General features: G+C 46.9%; 1 long non-coding RNA gene across 1 annotated transcript; it reads right to left on the bottom strand.

The window, feature by feature from the left end:
• Positions 1 to 350: 350 nt before the first annotated feature.
• Positions 351 to 16,856, bottom strand: LOC148220989 (uncharacterized). The gene is made up of 2 exons (XR_015808636.1): positions 15,263 to 16,856; positions 351 to 3,733 (listed from the first exon to the last, which is right to left on the bottom strand). It is a non-coding gene; the product is annotated as an uncharacterized LOC148220989 (long non-coding RNA).
• Between the last annotated feature and the right edge of the window lie 7,869 nt (positions 16,857 to 24,725).

Raw genomic sequence — 24,725 nt, 5'->3', positions numbered from 1 at the left:
CTGCCTTTACCCCTCCCCAGAATTTCTCCAATTTGCTGATGATCTGTACCCTCCCCATGAACCTCCCCCCATATTCCAGCTGTTGCACCCTTCCATTTTTGAATCCCCCAGGGTAATAAATCCTTTTTATCCTACACAAAAGACCTCCCCCTCCTTTGAACTCAATCTGACAGCCAGCAAGGCCATGGAGCCATAGCCTGAGCCACATCTGGGCTCCTTTTGCTGGGGTGTGACCCACTCTGGGAGTGATGAAGTGAGTGCAGCTCTGGCTGTTTCATCATAAAGCAGCTCCAGGATGTCCCTGTGTGTGGCCCTAGAGGCAGGCAGGGCACACAGACAGACACACGGCATTTCAGAAGGCAAACATTCTGTTTATTACAACAGCACGCTGGCTTTTAATCCCTCTGCACAATTTACACTTTCCTCATTGGCTACAATTAGTCCACAAAACGTTAATTGGTGCAAAATATCTACGCCTCTCTTTTCCACAAAACTTTTCTAAAAATACTTTTCCCTGTGCAGGTTTCTTCTTGCTTATCTTCTCCTTCTTCTCTTCTTGGTGTCCAGGCCGGCAGCCTCGGTCAGAGAATCCTTCTCCCAACAAACCTCATTCATTAACCCTCTCCAGCCACAGACCAGCTGAGGGTCCGGCTGTACGTGTGGAATTTGGAATTGCTGCAGCGTTGTTGGATGTTTGCAGAGCTCTTCGTGCTCTTTGTTTGTGCTCTCTGCTCAGCGCTTTCGTGGAGGAGAACATGAAGAACAAGGGCAGAGCGTGGCTGTGGTGCTGCCCAGCTCTGTCCTGTCCCTCTGTTTGCTGGCACTTTCTGAGGTGTTTAAAAAACAGAGACAAGGTGATCACCAGCTGACTGTTAATTAATGCAAATACACGTGTCTGCCTTGGCTCCATCCTCCAAGATCCCTCCAGTTCCCCGTGTAACTCTCCTCTTGCATGTTTTCCAAATTTTATGATCTCTTCAGAGCCAGTATTCTTTAAAACAGGATTTAAATCACGACGTTACCTTCGTGTTTAATTTCTTGTGAAAATGTTCTTGTGAAAGAAGCAGCAAAAATGGCAGTGGTGTCAGGCAGCTGCCAGGATTTCTTTGGGAGTGTTCAGACAAAGGGGACGTTACAATGTGTGCAGAGACTCTCTGTCATTGTCCTATTGATTTTAGGTTCCCTGCCATGCTCAGTGCAGCTGAGGAGTGGGGGCTTCCAGAAGGGGCTGCTGATCTCAGGGCTTTATTTTGGGTTTGGCAGCCCAGCCTGGAATAATTTACAGGAGTGAGGTTTGAACTTGGGGCTGTCCTCACTTTTCTGCCCACGGTGTTTATTTGTGGGTGGCTGAAACCAGGTAAGGTCAAATGTCGATCTGTCCCCAAGATCCCTGTAGATAATTTAGACATTAATCAAGCCCTGTGCCCTCTCCTTCCCCTCCTGAGCATTCCTGACCTGGGATCAGCGTGGGGAAGCAAATAAGGACAAGTGGGAATGTTTTCAACAGCCCAGCATCCCCAGTCTGCCAATCTGATTTATCCCTCCCCTGCCCATCCCTCTGCTGAAAGTTCACACTTGGAGACAACAGAAACTTGGGAGATTTTCCTTCAAAGTTTTGTCTGAGCAGAGCAGGAACACCTTCCCTTGTTCTCCCCTGTCTCAGATCAATATAATGACCTTCACCAGAGCTGTAATTGCATTGGGCAGGGATGCATCAAACCTCAGAATATCTGATTTGTCCTCAACCTGAGGTGAGGACTCTCAGTGTATTTTTTTTTTTTTTTCCCCAACCCTCTGCAAGTGTAATTCAGTTTAAATCTGCGGGGATCGCTCTGAGATTGCTCTCATAAAGGAGGTGGATTAATATCCCTCCTGTCCTTGGCTTTACTGCAGACAGTGGCAACGAGGGGCCTAATTAGTGTGATTGGGTTGGTGCTTATGGAGGTTGCTCCAAGAGAAACTGGACTGACACCATGAAACTCATTAAACTCAGCTCTTCCAGCAGCGTGGCTTTATGTGGAAGAGAAAAGAAATCCAGCAAGAGGGAAGTCAAAGCAGAATCCTCATCAGAGTAATTAGTGCGAGTCATTATTTCCTAGAAGCCTCAAAAGGGCACATTTATTGTGAGGAGATGCCAAGGGCATGGCTGGATGGAGCTGCCTTGGGAGGGGAGGGAGGGGAGGAAGGGGAGGAAGGGGAGGAAGGGGAGGAAGGGGAGGAAGGCTTTGCCCACGCTCCCTGTGAGGTGCTGGCTGATCCCATTAACTCAGCACAGCTAATCCCCTTTCACGGTGCTCACTCCCTGCCATTGTCTTCATCTGGCTCCTCATTTCCCTCCTGGAATTCTTCTGCCGTTCCAAGGTTTAGTGAGCAGGAGCTGAGGAAGGGACAAGCCCTGCCTGGAGTGTGGCAGTGCTCCTGGAAGGAACAGGAGCTGCTGGTAGGTCTGAGTGTCTCCAATAAATCTTTCTGCTGCTGCTGCTGCTGCTGGATCTCCTCAGAGTATCCGTGTTCCCATTCCTGGAACCCATCACGTTCTTTCCTGCTGGAGCTGGAATGTGCTGCCTCAGTCAACATTAACAATCAGCTCTGCCAGCAAACTCCCTGCACTTGGAATGACCGAAGGAGAAAAGAACATCATGGAATAGAGGAGGGAAATGGTTTTCCAAAGCCCTGGGATGCATTCCTGGGCCCCCCCATTGCAATTCCAGTGTTGGGGTCGTGTGGGGTCACCCCTTGGGTCATTTCTGACCTTTCAGGTTGTGAGCACACCCTTCAGAACCTCCTGCTCTGGTCTCTGGCCACAATTCCTCATGGATGGGCCTTTTCTGGGCCCAATTTTCAGCTGCCAGAGGAGCTGTGGCTGCCCCTGGATCCCTGGAAGTGTCCAAGGCCAGGCTGGATGGGTTTGGAGCACCCTGGGATTGTGGATGATGTCCCTGCCCATGGCAGGGGTGGCATTACAGGAACTCTAAGGTCCCTTGCCACCCAAACCATTCCATGATATCTGATTTCCATGATATTGCTAGAAACAGGTTGGGAGTTGAGTTATTGGGGAAGGAGGGGTCGGTTTGGGGTTTTAGGGGTGATTAATCTCAGAGTTTTTTTAAATAATAAAAGATATTTATTGCATTACTCTAAATTGCCCTTCTTTATCAATACAACAAAGAGGGCAAAAGTTTCATTGTGGAAAGATGATTCTTTTTATTTATGGATTTATTTTCCCTCTCTTTGGACCCTCCCCAGCAGTGCAGTGCAAGCAATTGATGCCAAAGTGAGGGAAACAAATAACTCAGCGATGCCACGGGGATGATGCCTGGTTTAAAGCTCATTTGTCAGGCAGTGTCTGCCTCTTAAAACCTTCCTTTGTTATGGAGAGCAGAGATGCTGCAAATGCAACCTGATTGCAGCTGGAAAAGATGGAAGGGCTTCGTTGTGACCTGCAGACAAAATGTGTCAAACGAGACCTTTCAGCGTGGAGAGGCTCCGAGCTCTTAATGAAATCTGTCAGGTACAGATGAATGGTTAACCTGCCTTTCATTCTCCCAGCTTATTAAAATCATTAAAAGCCAGCAATAATTATGATCTTTTCTGACTGCTGTATTTATGTCAGCCCCAGGGGTCTCGTGCCTGTAGAAGGATTCTGCTCGGATGGGAATCATTGCAGAAAGTCACTGGATGGGAAACTGGAGATTTTTTATCTTTGCTGTCCTTCTCAAGTGCAGGATCTGACCTGTAGAACACAAACAGGTGATTTTTTGCGAATTTTTTTTTTTTTTCATTTATCAATCAGGAATTGAAAATGAAATCAGATTTTATTCTAAACGGAGCAGTTCCTGATCCTCTGCCATGTGAGACAACCCAGGGATGTGCACAGGACTGAGGGGAGGTGCTGGTCTGCATCTTTTAAACCAATGCACCCCTCACAATGACGTGATGTCATGTATTCTCTCTTTTTTGGCCCGTGGGTATCTCCTCATGTCTTTTCTCCTTCTTTTTCTTTTTAACAAATGACATCCCTGAGAATTCCTGACGTTCCTCTCCTTTTTCACACGGGTTGGGTTTGTTCACACAGGTATTTCTGGAAGTCTTGGTGTCACTGCTGTGGTTGTGGCTGTGAATTTTGAGGGCTTTGCTGAGTTTCATTGATTTTTACTAACACTGCTGCACTTGGGTGATCTATTCCAGAGGCCTCAAATTTAAGGCCTGACCCAGGTTTGTACTGAAGGAAATTTCAACAGTGGCAAAAGGATTTTTTTATACTCAGCACTGGAGACATTTTTCTACTCATGTAGCTCACAGAACTGAGCGTGATGGAGCTAATTTCTCAAAACTGAAAATACAGACTGACATGGAAATCCATAGAAAGAAATCCATAGAAAGATTCCTGTTTGTTTTGTATTAAATCCAAAAATCGCTTTTATTCCTGAGTTGCTGTTTGAACTCGTCCTTGCTGTCCAGGGAGTCAAAGAATTTAATATCAGCTCTGGGGGTCTGAGAGATTTTGGGGGGAAAGGGGGACCTGATTCCCACGAAAGTCCCTGTCTGGGACTGCCATAACAGGCATTGACAAAGCAATCAGTGGAATTCTCCTTCAGCACAGATTATGCTGTAAAAGCAAAAAAAAAACCAAAAACCCAGCATTGATTTGGGTTTGTAATAAGATGACAAGTCTGTAATGATCAGCGGCTTCAGAGATTACAGAAATGTACTTTTCATTTCTCTGACACCATGTCAATACCTTTTCCAGCTGTTCTGAACACCCTGAGAGGTTTTATCTTAAAATCTGGGCTTGAGAAAGATAAACGAGAGAAAAGGTTGATCTGCCATTGAAATGGTGTCACTTCTGAATCCTTTTGTGCTTGATAAAATAGATTTTATAAAGTGTTATAAAGTACAAATGGGGTCAGGGAAGAACCTTTTGCTCCACTTCAGGTTGACCTAAGCCCTATGTTTGGGTGATTTTCAGAGCACAACATTCACGAGGTTTTGGGTTGTGAGGTGAGTTTTCCTCATATTGTGCCTCGCCAGAATTTTTTGCCATCTTTTTTGAAAAAAAAAAATTCAATGCTTTTAATGATCTTTTCCAACCTGAACAAATCCACGGTGAGGCTGGTGTGGCCTGCTCACAGCCAAATCCATCCCATGTGGGTAAAACAGGCTGAAGGGAAGGCAGTGGGGCTGTGGAATGCTTTCTATTCCTTTGATCCCATCAATTATTGATCAGCCTTTCAGCAGTGATCTTCTGAAAACGATGTTTTACACCCCAGCACGTGCCAGAGGGATCTGTAGTAACCCAGCTGGAATTTTTAAACAGATTAAGCCCACAAACGCTGGTAACACTCGCAGAATTTGATTATTTTTAGCCCTTTTTTGGGGGGGCTAAAATAGGGATTTGCGTGATTTGCTCCCGTCTCTGGTGGTGTAACACAGACTGGCCCGTTTGTTCCTTTGGCTGGCCACTCTCAGTTCCCCTGGCACTGGATTTACTCTGGGTACACATTAATGGCTCTGAACTCCGGGCTGGATTCCCCAGCAGAATTCCCTCTGCAAACACTGGAGCTGCTCTGCCAGCTCCCCTCTCCTGCCCATGGGGCACACAAACCCTTCCTGTCCCTCTCTCTCTGCCGAAGCCCCGTGGATTTGGGGGGAATTTCGCTGAAATCCAGGCGTTTGTTTTGTGTTCATGTCACACGCTGTTTCTGCCACAGTGGCTCTCCTTCCCCCCTGGGCGAGCAGCACACGGAATAAAAGGAGCTTGTGTGAGATTTGGCTCGGCAGCCTCAGCTCTGCCTCTGTGCCAAAGCCCTGCAAGCTGCAGCAGCCCCCTGAGCTCAGAGCTGCTTTTCTTCTGCTCTTTTAACTTTTTTTAACTCTTTCTGAGCCTCTGGCAAGGGCAGGGCATGAGGAGGCTCCAGGCGGAGGCACCCAGTGCTCCCAGTAAGAGAGCAGCACTGGGGGAGATGGAGACACCCAGGAGCAGCCAAGGGTGGTGGAATTCCCCAAAGGGAAAATGAAAGAAGGGAAATTGGGAAGGGATCCTTCCCTGGGAGGGTGTGGAGGGGCTGGGATGGAATTCCCAGATTTGCTGTGGCTGCCCCTGGATCCCTGGCAGTGTCCCAGGCCAGGCTGGAGTCCCCTGGGACAGTGGGAGGGGTCCCTGCCATGGCAGGGGTGGGATGGGATGGTTTTAGGGTCTCTTCCAACCCAAACCATTCCAGGATTCTTTGATTTGATTTTCCCATCTCTCTGTGGGTGCTGCAGGAACAGCCCTGGGCTCTGGGAATTTGCTGGGCAGGAGGGACAGGACACAGGGAATGGCTTCAAACTGACACAGGACAGGGATGGATGGGATACTGGGAAGGAATTCCTGGCTGGGATGGAATTCCCAGAGGAGCTGTGGCTGCCCCTGGATCCCTGGCAGTGTCCCAGGCCAGGCTGGAGCCCCCTGGGACAGTGGGAGGGGTCCCTGCCATGGCAGGGGTGGCTCTGGGTGGGATTTCAGGTCCCTTCCCACCCAAACAACTCCAGAATTCCAGGATTCCATGAAGAGCAAACTCTGGGCTGATTACACTGACCTGGGGAGGATTTTTTTTTTCTGTGCTTGCACCAATCCCTGTCCCTGTGGTTCTTTCTCACAGAAACATCCACAACTGGGAGGTTTTGCTTTGTGTGGCTCGAGTGCCTTGTTGGAGCATGGTAATAATGGTCAGCTGCTCATAAATTACCTGTGCTGGGCTTTAGGGCCTAAATTTAACTGAAACTCGCTCCCAGATCTCTTGGGATTGCAGTTTCTCAGTCAGTCAGGCTCCTCAGAGGGTGCTGGGCACTGCCCAGGGAATGGGCACAGTCCGAGGCTGCCAGAGCTCCAGCAGGGTTTGGATGCCCAGGCTGGGATTTTGGGGTGTCTGTGCAGGGCAGGGGTGGGTCAGAGATCCCTGTGGGTCCCTCCCAGCTCAGGATATTCCATGATTTGATGATTCTGTGAGGTTTTTCAAACAGTTCCCCTTGTACCCCTGCTGCCTTTCCTTCTCCTCCTGGATGTCAGAGGAGCCTTCAGCCAGCCCAGGCTCAGCTCTGGTGCCTCCTGTCACTCCAGGGAGCACCCAAATCCCTGCCAGCACCTCCTGATGGAAGGAATTCCCTTTCCTGTCCCCAAAGGTGAATAAAACTAAACTCATACCAGCATTTTCCAGGACACCAAAAGCTGTTGTCTCTTTCTAGGACACCAAGCTGACTGCCAGCATCCATGGGAATTTCTTCCTGCACAACGACTTTAAAATCCATGCTGCAGTTCCCCTGAAAGGAGCCCTCTTGTCTCTCTCTTTCCTTGAGAACCGAATTTGGTTTGCAAGGAGAGGGGCCCTGTGGCAATGGCAGAGCTGCAGGAGGGCTGGCAGCAAGTCCTGGCTTCCCTACAGGATTTGTGGCCTTGGGCCACTCACTTGGTGCTTGTGCCTTTTTTTAATGTGTATATTTTAATATAAAAACACGACCAGCCTTCCCAGGGCCTGCTCCTGGCTCTGCCTTCCCAGATTTCCTGGAGCTTTTCTGGAACCCTTCTCACCCAGCAGATGAAGCAGAACTTGGCAGAAGGAAGAGGCAGAAAATTGTGAACTCTGCATTGGAACCAAACCCGGGACATTTCATGGAATCATGGAATGGTTTGGGTGGGAAGGGACCCTCAGGTGCTCCAGTTCCAACCCCTGCCATGGGCAGGGACAGGTCCCACTGCTCCAGCCTGGCCCTGGACACTTCCAGGGATCCAGGGGCAGCCACAGCAAATCTGGGAATTCCATCCCAGCCCCACAATTAATTGACAGCACTTTGCCTGGTCTGGAGCTCACTGGAAGCAGTGACTTTGGTGTTATCACCTGGGGTGGGAGATTAAATATTTTCATTAAGTCTGGAGTCTTTTCCACTCCTAAAAGCATTTCTGTAGCACTGTTTACTAAGCACAATCATTTGGCTGTTGATGTTTTTATAAAAATGAAGAAAAGGTCTCCCTTTTCTAATGCTGTGAACACTCATTGCCTTTTCCTTCCTGCAATGACAACAGGAGAATTGCCCTTAATTACAATAACACAAAGCAATGAGAATTCTTGGGAAAAAAATATTCATGGTGGGGGAGGAGAAATGGTAGGGGATGAAACTGATTTTTTTGCATGAGCTGTAATGAAATACTTGGGACCAAGCCTGTTTACAGCAGCCAAGCTTTTCCTTTTCCTTTTCCTTTTCCTTTTCCTTTTCCTTTTCCTTTTCCTTTTCCTTTTCCTTTTCCTTTTCCTTTTCCTTTTCCTTTTCCTTTTCCTTTTCCTTTTCCTTTTTCCTTTTCCTTTTCCTTTTCCTTTTTCCTTTTCCTTTTCCTTTTCCTTTTCCTTTTCCTTTTCCTTTTCCTTTTCCTTTTCCTTTTCCTTTTCCTTTTCCTTTTCCTTCTCCTTCTCCTTGTCCTTCCCCTTCCTGTTTCATAAAATCCCAAAATAGTTTGGCTTGGAAGTGATCCTAAAGCTCCCTCAGTTCAATCCCCTCATCCATATCCATCTCCCATATTCCCATTTTTTTTTTGAGATACAGACACAGAATATCAAATCCCTGGGAAAATGCATGCCTGGTTTGTTGTTTTTTTTTTTTCCTTAAAAAGTCCATAGCATTGAGCTCCCTTTAATTAATTTTACAAGATGATAAATCGACAGCATTAGGACATCAGAAAGCCCATCCAGCAGAACTTTTATGGGAATAATTTGTAAATCTGCTGCTTGTAAAATATTAAAGAAAAGCTGTGGTTAAAAGTTGAGTTTGCTGCATATTGACAAGGACTGGCCTTAAAATGGGAAAACACAGAGTGAGTCTGGTGGAACCTGGGTTTGGGGACTCTGGAGGAGCTGAAGGGCTGCTCTGGGTGGGCAAAAAGATTTTCATGGATTTCCTGGAATCCTGCAATGGTTTGGGTTGGAAGGAGCTGAAATCCCATCAGAGCCACCCCTGCCATGGCAGGGACCCCTCCCACTGTCCCAGGGGGCTCCAGCCTGGCCTGGGACACTTCCAGGGATCCAGGGGCAGCCACAGCAAATCTGGGAATTCCATCCCAGCCAGGAATTCCTTCCCAAAATCCCATCCAGCCCTGCCCTCTGGCCATGGGAAGCCATTCCCCCTCTACTTTGCTTCTGGGTTGTGCCTTCTTGGGATTCTTCTAAACTCCAACAAGTTTTATGACAAATGATATTTTCACTCATTTTTTCCTTGAAAAAATGTTGTCCTGAAATGCTAAATTTATATATGTATTTTTTTCTTAATTATTATTTTTAAATAGGGCTGCGCATAAACTTTTCATTTGGTTCATTTGGGGAAAAAAATATGGCTGACCTAAATAGCAAAAAATACCTTTGATCTTGCAGAGATTGAACTGTTAGCAGAAATTAATGACTGAAAAATGGACACGTGTGGCATCCCTCCAGAGAATAAAACACAGCTCTGAATCAAAGAATCCCAGTGCAGGAGAAAGCAGCTCCCCACAAAGCTCATGATTTTAAACAAAATAATTGGAATTTTAAAGAGGGCTCCACAGGAGGGGACTGACCAGGCTGGGCCAGAGTTCTACAGATGAAAATTCTCCATCGTGTGTTGTTTGTTCCTCAGTTTGGGTTCTGGGGGAGTCTGAAGTGGGGCAGCCTGGTGGATCCAATGTCACCATCACTGTCACTGTCACTGTCACTGGTGCTGGATCTCAGGAATGTGGAGTTTTGGAGCTTTCTGTGCTCCCAGGCACAGAGCCCCTGGCAAACACTGCTCTGGAGCTGGAACCTTGGGGAAGGCTTGGAAATGTGAATAATGAGTTAGAAATCCCCAATGTGCAGTGGGTCAGGTGTGTGTGTTTGCACTGGGGGATGGGGTTTAAATTTGAGGTTTTTACAGCACAGGGGTGGATGTGGGACAGGATGGAGAATTTGGGGTGGTGTCTTTTTCTTTGTTCATCTTCTTCTCTTCCTTCTTCTCCACAGAACTCGGGCAGTGACCTTTGGTTGGTCAAATGTCACTCTAAGGGTGGTGGGAATCCATGATTGGGTCAAAAGGATCAATAATGGAGGTGTTAAACTTTTATTGGTTTGTTTGGCTTTAAAAGGCCTTGGAGCAGCCTCAGCTGGAGCCTTTTCCCCACTTCCAGCAAGGAGCTGGAGGTGCTGTCATATTTTCTGTAATTCTTTGATAAAATATAATAAACATCCAAATCCAAACATGAGAATCACCTCAATCATGTTTCCATTAATCCTGGCTCTGAACAGAGACAGATGAGACTGAGACAAAACATTAATAAATGGTGCAAAGCCCAGCTCACTCCTACATCACCCCTTGCTGGCTCCATCTGAGCAGCTCCAGAGTGTTGGGAAATCTGAAAAAAGGGGCATTAAATCCATCTTTGGTGGCTGAGTCTGAGGTGAGACGGGTGGAGGATCAGCTCTGTCCCCCCCAAAACCTTCCCTGAATCCCCTCTGGATTCAGAGCTGCTGTTTGGGTGAGGAAAATGGAGAAATAAAAAACTTCCAGAGGAAGGCTGGAATGCATGGCCTCATTTCCCTGACAAGCCCTTGGTGTTGATGGAATTCGGTGTTTGCTCAGCACATTTGGAATTCTGAGTTGTTACAATCCCAAATGCTGAGTTAGAAACTCGGATTTCTGCTCTTTGCATGAAAATTTGTGTTTTTTTCCAGAATCCTGGAGTCTTTTCCCCTCTAGGACAAGGAGAAATGGCCTCAAGTTACAGCAAGGCAAGTTCAGGTTGGATTTTAGGGAAAATTTCTTCACTGGAAGGGGCTGCCCAGGGCAGAGGGGCAGTCCCAGATCCTGGAGATGTTAAAAATGAGTGGATGTGGCACTTGGTGATGATGATGATTTAGTTTAGGTGGGATCTGGTCAAAGGATGCTCTTGGAGGTCTTTTCCAACCCTGTTGATCCCATGATTTTCTAATAACAATTCTCCATCTCTAGAAAAGGGTTATCCTGGGGAGGGAAGTTCTCTTTTCTTTCTTTTTATTTGCATTTAAATTCCAGATTCTTCAAGGTGTGTCACTTATTGCCCTGTGCACAGTCTGGAGCACCCTGGCCTTGGACTCCAGAGGGGTCCTCAAGGAGGTTCTTTAATGTAATTAGCAATGGTCAATCTGATTGAAGTCATAAAATGTGTGTAATACTCAGCCCATGGAAGGATTAATTAATTAAAATTCATTGAATGTGTCCCAGAGCTTGCTCGCTGAGGAGCATGCTGGAAACACCAAATATTATTTATTACTTCTGTTGTGAAAATGGGGATAATAACTTGAATTTGTGATTCCAATTTACAGGATTTGTCTATGAAAACTCAAATTCCCTGTGAGATAACTTGACCTCAATTTCCACTCCTTGACAGCGTGTCTGGCTGCCTCACCCTCCTCAGGCACTGTGGTGTGAAATGGGAGATTCAATTAAAGAACCAAAATTAAAGTTTCTTTCTGGCTGATGGTAAAACTGGAAGGATATTTTTTTATCAGAATGTGGATTACCCAAAGGAAATTCCTCTTCCAGCTCCATGCTCCTTCCTTTTGGTGGTTCTGGGGGTACATGAAGTTCACATTTAATTCTCCTAAATTTCTAACAGGAGTTTTCCAGCTGGAAATCCAGGATGCTGCAGCAGCAGCACCACGTGGGCTCCATGGGAAGGCAATTCCAGCATCACCTGGACAGCTCAGAACATATTTGGGACAGACTGGGCTTGGAAATGAGAGGACAAAGCTGGTGTAGCTTTACACTACACCATCATCATTAATGAACCATTAATGAGCTGAAGCCATCCCAGAACTCCTTGAACAGGGAATTTGGCCCACGGGCTCTTGTTCTGGTGTTCTTGTTCTTGTTCTTGATGAGGAGAGATGGGGTCTGACCTTTGTCCCCTTCCTGTGCCAAGGGCCAGCACTGCCAGGATTTCTGATGCCACCAAAGTTGGGGCAAAGCTCTTGGTGCCTCTGCAGCCACTCTGGAATCAGCCCCTGCCACATTTCCTGATGAATTCCCATTTTTCCACATTTCCATGTCAGCCCTGTGCAGTCGGACAGCACAGGCTGCTCTCAGGTAATTAATGGTGATGAAATCAAGAGCAGAGGAGTGGGGGGTTGTAGGGGCAGAGCTGGGCAGGTCTCCACTCGTGTGGCTGTGCAGGAGGCAAAGACAGATCTCTGAAACTCGTGATTTCTGTCCTTTGTTGATGCCTTAAGTTTTGAGTTTTTCTTGGGTGTGCAGCTTTTAGTTTTATATTAAGGGTTGTAGGATCTTTTCACAGGGTGGTGAAATAAAAACAGTTCCCATTCCAGCTGGGGACTCCAGGACAATCTCTTCAAACTTCAGGCCCTGAGCATTAAAAACGTGAAAAGAGGAGGGCGGACAAGCAAGGAGGAGGATAAAACTTCATGATTTGAGGCTGTTAATTGGACAGCTCTGTATGCAAATGGACTAAAACCTATAAAAATGTGAGATCTCATGGCCAAGCTCCCTTTTGCTTCCATCCTGGAGCCATCCAGGCAGGGGCCACCACTGTGGCACTGGCACTGCCAGGGTGTGGCCTTTGAAGGCCCCTCAATAAATATCCATTTTATTCCTTTTAATTCTGCCCAGCCTCTGTTCCAGCTCCTCTGGGCATCATTGTGGCTGTTGTTTCCTGGAAATGTCTTTGGGAGCTGTGCTGGTGTTACAGGTGGGTTTTAGGTTTTAGTGAAACCTGCCCTGATGGAAATGTGCCTGTCTGCAGGTCTCAGCAGCCTGCAGGGCTGTCATTATCTCCAGAGACAGGCCAAAAATACTCCCACAATATGTTTCCTTTCAAAAAAAAAAAAAAAAAAAAAAAAAAAAAAGCATTTCTTAGGGAACATTTCAGTCTTGTGCTTCTGCCATTGTCAGGTGACAATGCCTGCAGCTGCTTTGTCCCACGCTGTCGTGTCTGAAATGTGCTGAGAGCAGGGTGGGCACTGGGAATGGAGAGATCCTTTGTGCTGCAGGTAACTGCAGACATCATTTACCTGCTTGGCACCTCACAGGAGCAGCTCTGGGGCTGGGAGAGAGGCACCAGGAATTGCTTTGCATCTGTTCTTGCTGCTAATCCTATTACCAGCAACGGGATTAGTTCATAAACAAAGAGCTCTGCTCTGGAAATCAAACGGGGTTTGCTCTCCATGCAGCACCTCTCCCACTCCGGGATTCCCTGCACTGATACACACATTTGTATGATTTCTGGAGGGGGGGGAAAAGTGGGCTGGAATGTAGCAATCATCCCAGCTTGGTTTTGAGGGTTATGTATTGTTAAATATGTTTGCAAATACAATTATTCCAATAGGTTTGTGGGATGGGGAGAGGCAATAACTTGGGGTGTTATTAATGAGGGGACTGTCCCGTGTGCCTCGCTCTGAGCACAGGGGTGTTGGAAGGAACCAGATTTCCTCATTTACTCACCTGGAAAGGGTTTTAGTGGTGCTCAGCTACTGCTGGGGCCTGAGAGGTGCCTGAGGTTCCCCCAGTGCTCTGTAATCCCCGGGGAATCGCTGCTAAATCCCACCTGCACCCAGGAACTGGCTGGAAACACCAAACTCCCTTCAGCTCTTCCTCATCCCCTTGCCTCTCTGCAGGACTGTGTTGGGAGGCAGTGGGGGGAAAGGAGCAGGGAGAACATATGTGAGCTCTCCCCAGCAGGAGCTGAGGGGTAGCAGAGCCTTGTCTTTGCTTTTATAATTATTTCTGCAAAGCCGTGCTGGCAGCTCCTCCCTGTAGAACCTCAGCATATGCCAGCGAAACTTTGTGTGCTGGCACAGCTCCCCGAGCTGCTCAGATGATGTGAGCTAAGTTGACAAAAGCAGTATTTTGTCAGCGCTGCTACATCTCCTGGATTCAATATTTCAGGACCAGACAGTGCCATTCTTCCCTCCCTCACCTCCTTCCTTGCTGCTCTTCCTCTTTCCCTCGTGTCTTTTCTCATCAGAGCAAACAAAACCAAACCCAAATCCACCTCCAAGGCTGGCAGCATCACCCAAATCGCATCATTTCAACTGCACAGAAATATTTTATGAATTTATGCAGCGTGCCTAAGCTGTCACAGGTATTTCCCAGCTGGGATCTTTGCTGTCCAGGACAGACTCACCTGACCCAGGGACAGCAGATGATGTCACTTGGCCTTTGTGGTGTGGACACACACATTAACAGAGCTGGGGAATCCCAGCTTGGGAATTCCTTCCAGGCCTGGATTTCTCCTGACTCTCAGCTCCATTCCCAGGCTGACAAGCTGACTGCAGCTTCAGTTAGGGAGGAGTCTCCCAGGGTGACAACACGGTGACAAACAGAGTGGAATTCATCACCAACATTAACCCCTGGTGTCTTTCCCGTGGGACACATCCTGAGGTGCTGTCCCAAGGATGTTTTTCCCAATTGTCCCATGAGCTCCTGTGCTGTCCTGGCTGCACTGACACACTTTCAATCCGGGCTGGCTGTACAATAAATTGGCCTTTTTTCCCCAGAGAGCCCCGTGGGTGTCGCTGCCCTTTCTCTCTGTGTGCAGTGGCCACCTGTGGCCAGCCCAGGGAAGGGGCTGGGCCAGCAGAGGGGTTTGTGGCAGCTCCTGCCTGGCCTCGCTCTGGGCTTCCCCTTCTGGATGTGTTTGGGGGTCGTAGGGATGTGCTGAGAAGGGGCAGCACCTGCAGCTGATGTTTAGTCTGAGGGTTTAAGAGTTCATCTTCACTCCTGGTAAAGTACAAACCTTTCCAGACCTCATGATCAAAGCTGTAAATTCTCGAATTGCCCTTTTCCTGGCATCTTCCTCTTCAGTGATGAGATTTATTTCATCTGATATTAATTGTCACATTCGTTTGTCTGATATTTTTTTGTCTGGGCTCAGAATAAACCCAGAGCCTTCTGGCCATGCCTGTACAATTGGAAACAGATTTCTGCGTTTTTCTAAATATTCATTATTTCCATAACTTTTTGAAAAGGTTTTTTGGGACAGGCTTAACCAAAACCCAAAGCATTCTTAGCCTTAAGCCCCTGACCAGGCTTAGAGGGCCTGGCTTGCAGCTGGTTTAGAGCATCCTCAGGAGGGCTGGCAGGGTTGGGATGATCAGGTTGATTTGTTCCCTTCAGTGCATCCACCTCAGCAATTCCCAGCTTTTCCCTCCACCTGGAGCTCGAGCTGCCCCAGCCCCCTCCCAGGAGCTGCAAATCTCTCACCTGAAATCTCTCCCCAGTGATTTAAACTCACCTGCCTGGTGACATCCTCAGTCCTGGACTAAAGCCTGGCTTTGCCAAATCGTTCTCTACTGTGCTGATCTCCATCTCCCCTTTCTACATCTCCTGAATTTTTCATGGCCTGTAAAGGAGGATTGTCTTGTGGAGTCAAAGGAGAAAGATGAATTAAAAATGAGGAGTGAGTGCAGTTGGGTTATAATAGGTCAAGTTGCTGCTTTGGGGGTTTTATTTGTGTAGAAATGTGAAATACAGCAAAGAAATTTGGCTGAGACAGCCTGGAGGGACCTGAATGTAAAAGATCTCTAAAGCCAAGTGTTGCACAGAGATGAGGAAATCCCTCCCTGTGTGAAACATTGGGGTAAAATGTGGTTTTACCTGAAAATCGGGGCAGAATGTGGCTCAGGATGACATTTTCACTCCCAGACTAAACCAAAAAGAGGTTAAATATTTATATTTTACCTCTTGGCACCTCTCAGTTACTGTCAGTATGTGCCACCATCCAGATTGCAGCACCCTGTGCCACAGGGATGCTCCTCCTGTTGCAAGATTTTTTTTGTTTTGTTTTTCCTAATGTCAAAACATGCTTAGTTTGAGAAATCCCAATAGATGAAAGGATTGGAAGATCCATATTTTGGGGGAATATTGTGTGAAATGTAGTGGAAAACTGTGTGCTTGGTATCCTCTCAAAGAAGATGGGGACGAGCAGAGAGTTAACTCTGAGGCAAAAAGAATTAAAAGCTGCAGTTCCAATGTTCCTGAAATGTGAATGGTGTTAAATCCAAGTGCCTTTGATGTAACACACCAGTGGAATTGGGAATTGAGGCCACTGGAGCTGCATGAAAAATCAGTGGCCAAGGCAGAGCTGTGGAGAGAGGAAGGGAAGGGAATTGTAAAGGGTTAATTGCACCACTTAATTAGTGCCTTGTCTTCATTTTCTTCTGTCTTCGTTCAGAATCAAGATTAAAAACACGGTGGAGATGAATTTTCTCGTGTTTTGATTTGGTTGTTTATTAAATCTTATCTAAAGTACAGAGAGTTCTGCAACAATTCTGCCACTCAAAGTGAGCAAAATGGAGCTGGTTACAAGGTCTTGTAAACCTAAACATTTCAATAAAGAATTAACACCGATATTATTGATATTTTTGACCCAATAACCAGACTCCTGTGACCCTCAGTGTGACACCAACCAAAAACTGCCTGAAATCCTGGAGAAGGAGGGAGATGAGCACAGAAAGAGACACCACCCAAAATCCTCCATCTTGCCCCACACCTGTTATTATATTATAAAAACCCCAAATCCCAAACCCTTCACCGTGTGCAATCACACACTTCTGTTTAACCACACACCCGTGATTTTAACTCCACCACTCAAATTTTGGAGCCTTCTCCAAGGAATTGAGTCCAAAGCTGTGTTCTCCTGGGGGTCAGTGCCAGAAAGCACAGAAAGCTCAAAAATCCCAGATTTCTGGGGTCCAACAGGGAATCCCAGACCTGGATTCTCTCAGGTGTCCAGGGAATTTTGGGGCCTTCACATCCCTGAATCTCAGAGCAATCATCTGGAGATGGGAAAATCCCTCTGTGATTCGCAGCCTCTGGGAAAGGAGTGAGTTTTGGGTCACTTTCTGTGGATTTAGGCTCCTCCTCTCTCCTCCTCTCTTGTGACTCCCCTTCACTGGTGCTTCCATGTTTGTATTTGGATGATGGAGATAATGATGCTGGGCTTGCTGATGAAGAGAGCTGAGATTCACAATTTGGAATGTTTCTATCTCTGAACGAGACATAATTAATTTCTTTCTGTCATTGCATGCAAAATTCTGCAACAGATGGACCAGTATCATTTGGCAAATAATTCACCTGACATTTCCCTCATCAATCATTAAACAATTGGTCCAGTTCTTCATTGTGGAGCCAGCTTTAAATCCTGCTTTGTTCCATGTTTCACAGCATGCTGCTGGGATTGGGATCCATGGGAATCGGGGAGGGACTGTTTGGGGTTTCTGTGAGCAAAGCACTCCCCTCCTGTGTGCCATGGGAGAATTCCACACTGGGCTGGGTTGGAAGGGACCATAAAGCCCCTTCTCCATCCTCCCACTGTCCCAGGGGGCTCCAGCCTGGCCTGGGACACTCCCAGGGATCCAGGGGCAGCCACAGCAAATCTGGGAATTCCATCCCAGCCAGGAATTCCTTCCCAATATCCCACCCACCCCTGCCCTCTTGTAGTTTGAGCCATTCCCTGTGTCCTGTCCCTCCAGACCCTTGTCCAAAGTCTCTCTCCATCTTTCCTGGCTCCTTGGAAGGAGTTTGGTCACCTTGAAGCTTTTCTTCTCCAGCTGAACTGATGCCTTTTGGGCTACCTAAAAACAGAGCCCAGACAGAATCAAAGGAATAAAAAGCAGTTCTGTTTATTCAGGTACATTTAGGGCAGTCAAAGCTCCCCAAGGGTTACACCCAAAATGGACAATGGTCACCAGTTTTTCCCATTTTTATAAATTTGGTTCATTTCCATATTGGGGTTAATGTCCCAATTGCAGCTCCAGGTAATGAAGTCATTCAGCCCAGGTTTGCTCCCCCAGCTCCCTTTTGTTTCCATCTCTGGGGCCTGGGGCAGTGAGGGCTCCTTGATTGCCAGCCTGGAGAGGAATTGTTGTGTGTGCCCAAACTGGGAGAGCAGCAGCTCACACTGGGTGTGGAGTTTGGAGTTACACACTAAAGAGCTGCAGGGTTACAGATGGATGGAAAACACAAAAGCTGAAATGCTGGGGGATCAGAACAATCCCAATTTCCCACCCATTTCTCCCAGCAGAGCTGCTCCATCCCTCTGACTATCCTGGAGCCTCCTCTGGCCTGGCCCCAGCAGCTCCAGCTCTGCAGGTGTGGTCTCACCTGAGCAGCACACAGGGGCACAATCCCCTCCCTGACTTTGTGGAGAAGTTTCCTGGTATTCCATCACTTTCTGGATATCCAAACTCCCTGCTGCCATTAAGCCCTGCCCCAGGACAGTGATTTGGTTCCGTGTGGCTGCAGGACAAAGGTTTGTCACAGCTGACCTGCCTGAATCCTGCCACCTCATTAAACAGCAGCAGCCAATAAATCCTTTTTTTTAATAGTCTCTTGAATTTTTAAATCTTGAAATTGCTAATGCCCAGGCTGGGGATGTATGGAAATGGATATTTCAAAACTGGGCCCTAACTTTAAGCAGGGTGATTTGGATAAATGATTTCACTTTTCTTCCACCTTTTAATTAAAAGCGCTGTGGCGTGGGCTGTGTGCTCCAACACCTTCCTTTAATAAATGGCATTAGCTGTCATTAACTTCCAGGGGACTACTCCAGATTAACTCTCTCCTTTCTGGGAGTTCCTCAGCCCTTTTCCATGTGGGAACAGCAGCTTTTTTTTTTGCCTTTTCCCCCCCTCTCTATCCTGCATCAGTATGAGCTACAAACCCGGGGGCTTCTCCATCCTAAGCACAGATAATGAGCCCGATATTAATTCCACTCCAGCTGCTGCAGGCATGTAAATGAAGCTTTCATGTGTCCAGCCAAGCAGCCCTGAGCCTCGCCCAGCAGCAGGAGCAGGCAGGGAGGTGAGGAGGGAAGGACAGGCCAGGCTGCAGCCGCCTGCAATTCCAAGGTCTGGAATTCCAATTCCCTGCCTGGGTCAATGCCGCTGTTTTCTGCAGAATTAATTGTCGTGGGGACACTTCTCCTCTTCCCCCACCCGCTGGGATTGGCCACCATTGACCTTTTAACACCAAGCCGGACCCACGAGTCCCTCCCAAATATTTTAAAATATTTTACCACGTTGGCTTCAGCCTCCTGAAGCTGTGTCCTCATCGTGCACGGGCTAATTAGCCCTGTGTCTCAGCAAACCTAATTAACCCAGACCCACTCCCGAGCTGCTGTGACCCTGTGAGTCCTGGCAGGATCCAGCTCATGGCTGATGTGACCCCAGTGTCTCTTGCTGGTGTTTTCACAGCCATGCCCTAAGAAATCTCCTGCTCTGGGAGCTGTGTGGGGTGGAAAGGAAATATTGACTCTCTGTATGGCCTCTTGTAATCCATTTCTGTTTTACCAACTTGCAGAGGCTTCACGGAGCTCTAGGAGGGAAATAATTGGTTTTTAGATCAGGTTTTGTCTGTTATGGTGCAGTAAGGAATTGTCTGTGGTTCTAACAGCAGGAGGATGGATAACTCCGTGCTGCTGTGGGAAACAAAACCCATTCCCCACATCCCTGCCATTCCCACTGCTCCTGGGGCAGCACCGTGGGGGAATGGCCTTGGATTGGGGGGCAATTTAACCAGAGGTGAAGAAAGCAGAGTTTGATTTGCTGGGTGGGGGCCCAAAGGAAAGCAGAGTTTAATTTGCTGGGTGGGGGCCCAAAGGAAAGCAATGTGTGCTGACAAATGTGATCTCTGTGAGCTCAGGGGGTCCCTGATTTCAGGTTTGGGGTCCCTGATTTCAGGTTTGGGGTCTCCAGGGGAGCAGCTGGGGAGGAAGTGGAGCTTGAGCAGCTTCTTGGGTCCTGTGAGAGGTTCAGAGGTGCAGGATGGCACCTGAATCAAGGTTTGTGTTGGTGCAGCCCCAAGGAGCTGAACATCAGCAGGTTTTTATTGGGATCTTCTCAAATAAAAGCTTTGGAGTCTATAAATCCCTGTTCCATTGAGTTAAGGCAGAAATAAGCAAGGAATCCAGAGGAGCTGTGGCTGCCCCTGGATCCCTGGAATGTCCCAGGCCAGGCTGGAGCCCCCTGGGACAGTGGGAGGGGTCCCTGCCATGGCAGGGGTGGCTCTGATGGGATTTCAGGTCCTTTCCAACCCAAACCATTCCAGGATTTTGTGATTTGTCCTGATCTTTGATGATGCTGGAATCCAGGTGCCCATTTTCTTCAGCTCTGTGTTCCTCAGTTATTCGGGTGATGGAGCTGTTCAAATTTATTGGAAGAGTCGTGTGGAGGGATGCAAGGAATCACCTCAGAGTTCTGGGACTGCATTTGAAAGCCCAAAAGAGATTCCTCACCATTATTGTCAGAAAATAAAAGAGCTCAAGCAAATTTTGCCAAAGTGGTTGTGGGACAATTAGGAGATAACACCAAAAAAGTGAGTGCCTGGAAAAATTTCTGTGGGAGAGACCAAAGCAGGTCCTGAGGAGCTGTTTCAGTGTGTGCAGAGATGATGGAGATAAAGACAAAATTCTGCTTCTGATTTTATGAAAAGCCCATCAAACACATTGCAGTTGTGATGGGCACATCCAACCTCTGATGTAAATAAAGGTGGTAACAGGAAATATTTCCTTATTACAGGCTCTGGAGCACCTGTAATTACACTTCAGTAATAGACTAAAGCAGTCTTCTCAATAGAATAAATAGAAATTTTTATAAATTGAGAAAACATTATTTACTTACTGGATTTTGTTCACTGTCAAAGAGCTTTTTCCTGGATTTTTTTCTGCAGTGGTGCTGGATTTGGTTCCACGTGAGGAGGAGACCCAGGTTAGACATTTCTCACTATGATTCTTTCTTTGCTGTGATTAAATTCAAGGATTTCACTGACAAACCAGAATTTCTGGGGGCCACAAAGGTCACGGGGCCACTTCCTCCTGCTGGGGGACGTCTCCCAAGGTTCCCACCCTGCCAGAACCCAAACCCAAGGGAAAATCCTGGTCCCAGGAGGAGGCAAGGTGGGAACAGACAGGGGAGGGGATTTGTCAGAGCACAGCCAGAAATAGAATCCGAATTTCCAGGTTCATCCCACGCTGTCTGCTGAGGGATTTGATTTTTCACTGGGTGTTTTTCTCATCCGTTATTTCCTGATTTTTTTTTTTTCCATCCAAGTGTAGGTCAGCATTTTTAGGGCGTTCATCTTCACAACTGAATATCAATATCCAATATTTATGGAAAATTTCCTATAGTGGATCCTTGTGGTTTTTTCCCCCTTAAGGCCTTTCTTGCTGAGAATAATCTTGGATCATTCTCATTCCATAGGAAAATTTAATCCCAAATGATGAGCTGGATAAAAATCTGCTAGGATGGGATGTCCTGTAATCTACCTGTCCTTGGAGAGCCTGTACTTGTACAGAATGGAGGAGTTCTGCAGATAAATAAGAAAATATTTTCATTTATCGAGTTAGAATTAAAAATAGGTACTGTCTGGTAGGTTTTCCAACAGTCTGACAAGTTTTTTTTGCATGTTAAAATTCCCTTTACACATTTTATGCATCCCATCGAAAGGGCCTCAGTCAAGATAACCCCTTACAACTTGCCCAGGTCTTATAAAGCAAAAACCAGGATTTGAAAAAATGACTGAAAATGAGTAATTGGCCTCTTGAGTATAAATGCAGTCTGTTTCTAAAGGACATTTGCTTGTGTTAAAATCAACCTTTCTCCTCAGCTAAAGAACAGATATTTTTGTGGCCCTAAAGAAGTGATTGCCAGAGTTGTTTGTGTCACAATAATTTATTAATCTGGAAAGATGAAGACACTGCCCAGAGGTCGTGGCTGACCCGGTAATGAGACCATCAAGCATCCCCATCAATAATTAACCCAAGACACATTACTGGGGAACTTTTATCAGCTCCCCTTCCTCGGGCACCTCCAGCTCCTTCATTATCTGCACATTTGTATGGTGGGAGATTCCCAAAGGCAGAGCTGCACCTGGAATATCTGGGGCTGATTCCCAGCACTGAATACCCCACCTGAAATTCCATGGGAATGTCTGGGGCTGATTCCCAGCACTGAATACCCCACCTGAAATTCCATGGGAATGTCTGGGGCTGATTCCCAACACTGCACCTGAAATTCCATGGGAATGTCTGGGGCTGATTCCCAGCACTGCACCTGAAATTCCATGGGAATGTCTGGGGCTGGTTCCCAACACTGAATATTGCACCTGAAATTCCATGGGAATGTCTGGGGCTGATTCCCAACACTGAATATTGCACCTGAAATTCCATGGGAATGTCTGGGCCTGATTCCCAACACTGCACCTGAAATTCCATGGGAATGTCTGGGCCTGATTCCCAACACTGCACCTGAAATTCCATGGGAATGTCTGGGGCTGATTCCCAACACTGAATACCCCACCTGAAATTCCATGGGAATGTCTGGGGCTGATTCCCAGCACTGAATACCCCACCTGAAATTCCATGGGAATGTCTGGGCCTGATTCCCAAAAATGCACCTGAATTTCCATGGGAATGTCTGGGGCTGATTCCCAGCACTGAATATTGCACCTGAAATTCCATGGGAATGTTTGGGGCTGATTCCCAACACTGCACCTGAAATTCCATGAGAATATTTGGGGCTCATTCCCAACACTGCACCTGAAATTCCATGGGAATGTTTGGGGTTGGAGCATTCAGAGCATCCATCCTCCTGATTCCCGAATATTTAAAAAAATGAATCCTCTACAGCCTCTTTGGATGAGCTCCCTCACAATAAAAAGCTTTTATCTCAGTTTAAAAACCATTTCCAGGTTTCAGTGTGTGCCCATCACCTCCTGACCTGGCTCTGGGCAGCTCAGGGGCTCTGACTTGGACACCTCTGCTCCTTCTCAGCAGGTGCTTGGATGAGATTCCCCTGATCCTTCTCTTCCTGAGGCTAAATCCTCCCACCTCTCCTTGCCTGATGTGCTCCTGATTTGATCTCATTCTCTATCCACATTTCTAGTTTCAAGCAGAAAGGAAAAATTAAAATTTACCTGGTCTGTAGCTAAAATTTGAAGAAGGATGGATTTGTTTTCCCCTCTCCACCCCTGGGAATGCAGAGCTCTTGGGAAAAGATCTGTGAAACGCTCAGCACAGGATAGGAATTGGGAATTGTGCATCCTGGCAGTGGGGGAGGTTTGGGAAAGGGAGTGATTTGGGATTTCAGAGCCCTGCTGAAGTTGTTGTGTGACCCCTCAGAGTCAGTGCCTCCTGTTAGCAAAGATGATGATCACCATGTTTACCTGAAAGGCATAATTAATCTGAAGTTAATTGAGTAATTCTGTATTTAATCTGTTATAACAGAGAATTCTATTGACTTCCTGAACCAATCAATTTTGCTCTCTCTCTCTCTCAGACTGTTTTGGGTCTTCACTGTGGTTTTTAAGTGTTGTCCAAACCCAGTCTGGCTTCACCTGCAGCAGATCCAGCAGCTCCCTGCATCCCCCAGGGAGAGGAGAGATGTGCAATTCCTGAGGGATTTGTCAGTCTATCCCATAACATCACCAAGATTAAAAACAAAAACCATGTTGGAAAAGTCCAGCAAATACCTTTTCACCCCCATTAAACACACCCAGTACCTAAACAATTGCAATTGATTTTGTCTGCTCTGGCAAACACGAATTATCCCATAATTATCCCAGCTCCCTGCCTTGGTTTCCAAGTGGGAAAACGCTGACACTGCCATGCAAACAAGAGAATTTGGAGGTGTAGGAAAGGTGGGGTTCTCCCTGCTCGGCAGGAAGTGCAGCCACTGCAATTAATTGTTGCCCTTAGAGCTTATTTAGCACCCTGCAAGCCCAAAATTAAATAAAATTCCTTTTATTTTTGCTTTTGCTTGTGGTTTCTGCTAAATGGCTGCTTCAGGGGTCAGCAGTGCCCAGCCCTCAGACTGTGGCATTGTTTGATTTTATCCAAAACAGGCACACACAGCAGAATGCTGAAGGGGCAGGAATTTTTGGCTCCAATCCATTTCTGTACGAGCCAGCCTGGGTGGCTGGGTCCTGGAGATGAATTGTCAATTATCCATCAATTATCAATTTGGGATAACAGGGATTTCCTCCCTGGAGGGGATAGGGATGGGCATTGCTGGGACTCCCTTTTCTGGATAAGGTGGTTTATTTTTTAAATGGCTTTATCCCCATTTTCCTCTTCTCTTATATTTTTATATGGCTTGGATTTCCTTTATTTAGTGATTCTACAGCTACTTTGTGTAATTTCCCTTTCTTTACACTTTTGTCCTACAATGTCTCTCTCTGCAGACCCTTTTTCTATTTAATCTTAAAGAATCACATGAAATAAAACAGCCTGGAACTGCACTGTCCAATCTATTTATCCTGCCAGAAACACGAGGCTCATTCCTGGAAGGAGGATGAACCCCCACTTGTCATGGAGAGGGATCAGGAGTGAAAATCCCAACCCCAGGATGTTTCACCTGTGTCCTGAGCTGAAAAGGAGCTGCTCCAAGCATCTCCCCCATCCAGTACACGTCCCATTGTTATTTTAAAGTGCAGATTATGTCCTACAAAAGGCTCCTTGGGTAACTCTGAGCAAGCAAAGCCTGATTTGGAAGAGCTGGGTGCTCCTGATGTCGAAGGGTGTGAAGGATGCTCAGCCTCTGGACAAGGTTTGAACCTGGCTGGGAGGAGCTGGGATAATGAGAAGTGGCAGGGCAGGAATTCCTGGTGGTGCTCCTGGTGTTTCCTTCACGTGTCAGGTCTCCTGTGAAAACCTTCTCAGCTTTTTTCATGTGGAGTTGATGGTCAGTCCAGGGATTGCA

The sequence above is a fragment of the Sturnus vulgaris genome, chromosome 28 (genome assembly GCF_052056855.1).
Source record: "Sturnus vulgaris isolate bStuVul1 chromosome 28, bStuVul1.hap1, whole genome shotgun sequence".
Classification (NCBI taxonomy): Eukaryota; Metazoa; Chordata; class Aves; order Passeriformes; family Sturnidae; genus Sturnus; species Sturnus vulgaris.
Note: the sequence above shows the minus strand (reverse complement) of the source record. Positions and strands in the feature narration are given on the sequence as shown.